Raw genomic sequence first — 7,450 nt, forward strand, 5'->3', positions numbered from 1 at the left:
CAGGATCAGGCAGTGTTTCGTTCTGCTGTGCATAGGTTGGCACTGAGTCTATGGCACCTAACAACAACAACAACATCAGAGAATAGATAGGATAATTGAACTTTGTTCAATCTTTATTGCTTTTAAGGTTGCTTTACATTGGCAAAGAAACCCTGATGGTGCTGTGGATTCAGTGTAAGGTCAGCAATTCAAACCCACCAGCTGCACCAAGAGATAAAGATGAGATTGTCTGCTTCCATAAAGATTTATAGTCTTGGAAACACTATATCATGTTGTTATGAGTCAGAATTTATTTGATATCAGTAGGTTATTTTTGGTTTTGATGTTGGCAACTTTGTTATTGACCGATAAGAATTTTCCACAGATTATTTATTTTCTATCTCTTTTCAGAACTACTGCTTTGGTCTTCCATGCCTTTAGGTTCTGTAGATTAGTAGGTTTCCCTTAGTACAAGAATGCTATAGAAATCATTGCTATGTGCTTAACCCTCATTGTTGTTGAAGTAGTAAACATTTCTATGTATTTTAATGGAGCCATCAAACCAAACAAAAGAAGACATATCAACTGTTGCATAGTGAATTATCTGAAGTTTGTAAGCCATAGTCAGTAACTCACACCAAGCCATTGCCCTGCTAGGTCTGGGTAAGAGAAGGTGGGATAAGATACTGATTTGTTGTTTTTGTTAGGTGCCATCAAGTTGATACCGACTCATAAGATTTGAACAAATTTCAATGATACTTTCCTAAAGTCTGTGGCCTTAGCAATGCTGTTATTTGCTTCAAATTCAAATGAGTTAATCAGTTCCTTTAAGGAGCTCTGGTAGCGTAGTGGTTACAAATCGGGCTGCGAGCCGCAAGATCAGCAGTTCGAAACTACCAGCTTCTCCACGGGAGAAAGATAAGGCTTTCTGCTCCTGTAAAGATTTACAGCCTTGGAAACCCTATGCAGGGTCGCTATGAGTTGGAACTGACTCCACAGCACATAACAACAACAACAACAATCAGTTCCTTTAATTTGTGAAAAATGTATCTAAGCTTTAAAACCTCTAGACTTTCTGCATATGACTTGGTAGAGAGAGCAAAGTTCAGTCTATTCCACTGAGGTTCCAATATTTCCTTTAATTGCTGTCTCCTCCAATATATATCTCGAGTATGAAATCAGGCACACCTGAAGATTTAAGCCCTCTCTAACCCATGGGAAATACTATGACGTTTTTATAAGATAATCTAAAAGTCAAATGGCCTGAGGCATGAGACCTAGTGAGCTACCAAAAACAAAAGGAAAAACATTCAGTCAAAGATACATGATTAGCGTGTTAATACATGGAAGTCTATTGAAAACATGCTAAATGTTCTTCTAAAGGGCAAACTGCCCTTCTTTTGTTTACCCACCAACAGTCGTGAGTCACTTTCTCAGAAACAAAATTGGAACCTAACACAAAATGGAGACTGAGTCAGACCTTGTGTTGGCCATTTTAGTTAGGCTCAGTGTTCTAAGGTTTTCGGTTGCCCTCACATTTTTTACCTTCCACTCATTATGAATTTCTTTAGAAATTCTATGATTACTATCATAAGAGTGTCTTCTTCAACTATCTCTGCTTTTGTGATATTAAGTTAGGGTAACTGCAGGGTTACACGTTTGTTAAATGCCATCCAACTCATAGCAACCCTGTATAGGGTTGCCAAAGCTGTAAATCTTTGTAGGAGCAGGAAATCTAATTTTTCTCCCATGGAGCAAGTGGTAGACTCAAACAACTGACCTTATAGTTCACAGTCCAGTGTTTATCCTACAAAGCCACTGCATTCCCCCTTATACCTATAAGGAATATCAGTTAATACAACTATTATTCAAATGTAAGCTCCAATCACTAAAGTCACAAATGATGGAACTGAAGAATTTTACCAACTTCTTCAATCTCAAAGTTATCAAATATGCAATCAAGATGTATTGATAAATTATTGCAGATTATAATGTGAAAGCTGGATATAAAGAGGAAGAGGTAATAGTTGGAAAGCATGACACTTGTAATAGAAGCACTGCTAGAGATCACATCATAGAATTTTGCAAGACCAATGAGTTATTCATTGCAAATATCTTTTTCAACAATATAAATAATGATTATCATGTGGATCTCACCAGATGGCATATACATTCATCAAGCTGGCCACATCTATAGGAAGAGAAGATGGAGAAGTTCAATATGATCAGCCAAAACAAGGCCAAGGACAGCCTGTGGAACAGACCATGAATCGTTCATATGAAATCTCAGGCTTATGCTGAAAAAATTAAAACAAATTCATGTAATCTAACATATGATCTTGAGTATATTGCACCTGACTTTAGACAACAGACTGATGCATTACACACTAATCATCAAAGACCAAAAGAGTTGTGGGATGACATCAAGAACATCATGTATGAAGAAAGCAAATGGTCATTAAAAAGACAAAAATAAAGAAAAGACCAAAATGGAAGTCAGAAATTACTCTGAAACTTGCTCATGAAAGTAGAGTACCGATGGAGCACAGGGCAGGGATTAGACACAGGATAGTTTGGGTGCTAAGGGAGGGAGCAATCTTTCTTTACTACTCTTTATTTTCCCTTTTCATCTTCTCCTCCCTGGATTTTCTATTTCTTCCTTTTATTTTCTCTTCTATAACTCCATTTTCCTACCTCTCTTCTCTCTTTCTAGTTATAATTGCTTTCTATTTGCTGCCAGTTTTTATTTCTATTTTCTCCTTTATTATTTTTTTTCTTTTCATTGTTGGTTGCTTGTTTGCTTATTCTGTTTTGCTTACTAGTATTAAGGGAGGGGAGAGGAGTTTTCATCTCTTTCCCAGATAACAAGTGATATAAACCATGCCCTTATAGCACAGCCACAACCATACTGTCTGCAGCTCCACCCACTGGGCAAAAGCCAATACCAGTTCCTATGCCACCTGATCAATGATAGACATCAGCCTACACCAATACCAGCCAAACCCATGCTAAACTGAGGCACACAAATAGTGAATGGAGAATGGTACACACACTTCCACAGGAAGACACAAAAGACAGATGGTAAGAGACAGTCTAAAAACACATCAACATACAATCACCAATTAAATATAAATATGAAAACATCACAGTGTCCCTGAGACAACAGAGACCCTTCACTTATACAATGAAGCAAGAGACAATGGCACAAATAAATGACCAAGATAGAGAGCCGGGAAACATTTCTGAGGAAGAAAAGGTAACAAAACTAAATGAAAAGAATTAAAAAGAATGATGTTTAGGTATCATCAAAGGATTGACAGAAAAATTGAAGATAGAAGGGAAAATACAGAAAAACTTAGAAGAATTCAGGAAATCACTAGAAGAAAAATGAGACAAAATAAATGCAAATTTTGGTATAATACAAAACCTGCAATTAAAAATCCGAAAGATAATACTAAAATTTCAGAAATGGACAATACACTGAAAGGACAAAGGAGCAGATTCAAAGAAATAGAATCCTGGATTAACATGCTTAAAGATAAATCTCTCAATACTAGAATGTTTTAAGAACAATCAGAAAGAAGAACGAACAAATCCAAAGAAAGCATAAGGGTTATGTGTGATACCATGAAGAGGAGTAACTTAGAGGTGATTAGATTTCCAGAACAGGAAGAGACAATCAAAAGCACAGAGAAAATTGTTGAAAAGTGGTTTGAAGAAAACTTTGCCAACATCATGAAAGACAAGAAAATAAGCATACAAGAAACTGAACAAACTCTAAACAAGGATAGATCCCAAAAGAAAATCACCAAGACATATCATAATCAAACTTTCCAAAGCTAAAGACAGGAAAAGAATCCTAAAAGCAGCTAGGGAAACATGAAAAGTTACTTACAAAGGAGAGCCAATTAGACTAAGCTCTGATTTCTCAGAAGAAACCATGCAGACAAGAAGGCAATGGGGTGGCATATACAAAATTCTGAAAGAAAAAAAAAAATTGCCAACCAAGAAAACATACCCAGCAAAGCTGTCCCTCAAATATGATGGTAAAATTTGGACATTTCCAGGTAAACAGAATTTATAATAACAAGACCAACTTTACAAAAAATACTAAAAGATATTCTTTGAATTGAGAACCAATAACAGCAAACAACCTGAGATTAACATAGAGGACAATACCACCTAGAAGTCAATCCAGATATAGAAGTATTTTAAGTAAAACAAACCTACAAAACTAAATACAAGGAACCAGAGATACTAATTTATAGTGAAGCCAACTACAAAGCAAAAAGAAAGCATAGAGTAGAGACAGAACTTCCAAATTACAAAGAAGTCAAGATGATTTCAAGATAAAACAGATTATTATAAATGGGAGGAAAATTAATAAATTACAGGGTAACCTCAAAGAAGATGATAACACCTTCACATCAAAATTAAAAAGAGGAAATCCAGAAGATTTAGTAGACATTGATGTTGTTGTTGTTAAATGTTGTTGAGTTAGTTCCAATTCATAGTAACCTGTATAGGATTTTCAAGGAGCAACTGGTAAGTTTGAACTGCTAATCTTGTGGTTTGCAGTCCAGTGCTGATCCTACAGTGCCACTCCAGAAGTCCCACAATAGAAATGAAGAAAATGAAAAGAAAACCCACAGACAAAATGAACTCAGTGCAGAAAATTATGTAGAACAAAGAAATCAGCATCACACACACACAAAACAACACACCAAAATGACAGCAATGAATTCATACTTACTGGTAATGATACTAAATGTAAGTGAATTAAATGTACCAGTCAAAAGACAAAGAGGGTAGGTGAATGGATACAAAACAGGATCCTTCAATATGCTGTCTACATGAAACACATTTTACTCACAAAGACAGAAATAGACTAAAAATTCAAAGAATGGAAAAAATATGTCAAGCTAATGGCAATCAAAAATGAGCAGTAACAGAAATTTTAATCTCTGATAAAACAAACTTTGAGGCAAAAACCAGCATAAGAGACAAAGAAGGATATTTATTATATGATTTCCTTGTTCAATTGAACAAGGAAACATGCTATAATAAATATTTATGGTCCCAATGAAAGAGCTTGAAAACATATAAATCAAACTCTAATAGAAGTGAAGAAAGAACTCCACAATAATAGTAGTGGTGGTGATGTGCCATTGAGTTGGTTCTGACTCATAGCAACCCTGTACAGGGTTTCTAAAGCTGTAAATCTTTATGGGAGCAGAAAGCCTCATCCTTCTCCCATAGAACAGCTGGTACTTTCAAACTGCTGATCTTGAGGTTAGCAGCCAGTTTCATAACCACTATGCTACCAGAGCTTCTACACAATAATAGTATCAGATTTTAACATAACACATTTGATAAAAGTCAAATACACCACTAGAAATAAACTCAATTAGAAAGACACAGAAGAACTAAATAGCACAATCAACCAATTTCACATAGAATATACAGAACACTCAACCCAACAACAGCACAATATACATTCTTCCAAGTGCAAATGGAACATTCTCCAGAATAGACCACGTTAGGCCACAAAGTACTTCTCAATACATTTTGAAACACCAAAATACTATGATGCATCTTCTCAGATCAAAATGCTATAAAATTAGAAATCAACACTAGGAAAACCAAGGAAAAAACAACAACAAATATATGGAAATTGAACAACACCCTGCTTAAAAGCTATTTATTGAATATCACATAAAATTAAAGATGAAATTTTTAAAAATCCCTCAGTTAAATGAGAATGAAAACACAACTTATCAACACCTTTGGGACTCAGCAAAAGCAGTGCGCAAAGGGAAATTTATTGCAATAAATGCACATATCCAAAAAGAAGAACTGAAATCAGCACCTTAACCAAATATCTCCAACGATTAGAAAAAGAGCAGCAAAGTAAGCCTATTGCAACCAGAAGGAAAGAAACAATAAAGGTTAGAGCAGAAATAAATGAAATAGAAAAATAGAAAGAATCAGCAAGACAAGAAGTTGGTTCTTTGAAACGATTAATAAAATTGACAAACCCTTAACAAATCTAACAAAAGAGGAGAAGAAGATGCAAATAGCATGAACAAGAAATGATATGGTTGACTTCACAATCAACAGAAATAAAAAGAATAATAGCAGAATACTATGAAGAATTGTACTTCTACAAATTTGAAAACACTGAAAGAAATAGACAAATTTCTATAAACACACAACATACGTAAACTAACACAGATGAAGTAGAAAGTTTAAACAGGCCTGAAACCAGAAAAGACATTGATCAAATTATTTAAAAATTCCCAACAGAAAAAAATTCAGGATCTGGTGGCTTTACTGGTCAATTCTACAAAACATTCAGAGAATTGCTCTTAAGAGCCTTCGAGTAGGTTCTGACTCAGCTACCCCTGCATAAGGTTTCTGAGGCTTTTCAATCTTCACAGTAACAAAAAGCCTTCTCCCAGGAAGTAACTGACTGCTCAAACCATGGACCTTGTGGTTTGCAGGCCAGTGCTTATTGTGTGGAGTCACTGCATTCCCCATTTAGAGAATATTTGACACCAATTCTACTCAAACTATTCCACTGTATAGAAATTGGTGGAAAATCTCCAAATTCATTTTATGAAGCAAGCATAACTCTGATACCAAAATCAGGCAAATACATCACTAAGAAAGAAATTAATAGACCAATATCCCTCATGAACACAGATAGAAATATAAATTCAAAACTCATTCTGGATGAAAACACACAATAAAATGAGAATAGAAGGGAAATTCTACAACATAATTAATGGCATATATACAAGTTGGTTTTCACCACAAGCTCACCAGTTGCTCCTCGGAAACCCTATATATGGTCACCGTAAGTCAGAACTGACTTGAGGACACTTACCAACAATAACAACAGCAACGTAGAAAACCAACAGCCAACATCACTCTCAATGGTGAGAAACTGAAGTTATTCCCTTGCCCACAGGAATCAGACAAGGATGCCCTTTATCACCACTCATTTTCAATATTATGCTAGAAATCTTAATCAGAGCTATAAGGCAAGAAAGGCCAGTTAAAAGCATCCAAATTGGCAGAGATGAAGTAAAACTCTATTTGCAGACATCATAATCCTATACTTAGAAAATCCCAAAGATTCTACCAGAAATTTATTGGAACTCATCAATAGATTCAGCAAAGTGGCAGGGTAACCTTCACCTCACACCTTATACAAAAAGCAATTCAACATGGATTAAAGACCTAAATGTGAATCCCAGAATTATGAAGGCCATCAATTTAAAAATAGGGAAAAAATGTGAGGGCACTAATTCAGGGAATACACAGACTACAAAACATATTGAAAACTACACAAATAAAAGTAGACAAAATAGATGATTGGGACATATTTAAAATTTAAAACTATGTGCATCAAAAGACTGCACCAGAAGAGTAAAATGGGAACCCACAGAATGGAAAAAAATCTTTT

Source organism: Chrysochloris asiatica, unplaced genomic scaffold (assembly GCF_000296735.1).
Source record: "Chrysochloris asiatica unplaced genomic scaffold, ChrAsi1.0 scaffold00222, whole genome shotgun sequence".
Lineage (NCBI taxonomy): Eukaryota > Metazoa > Chordata > Mammalia > Afrosoricida > Chrysochloridae > Chrysochloris > Chrysochloris asiatica.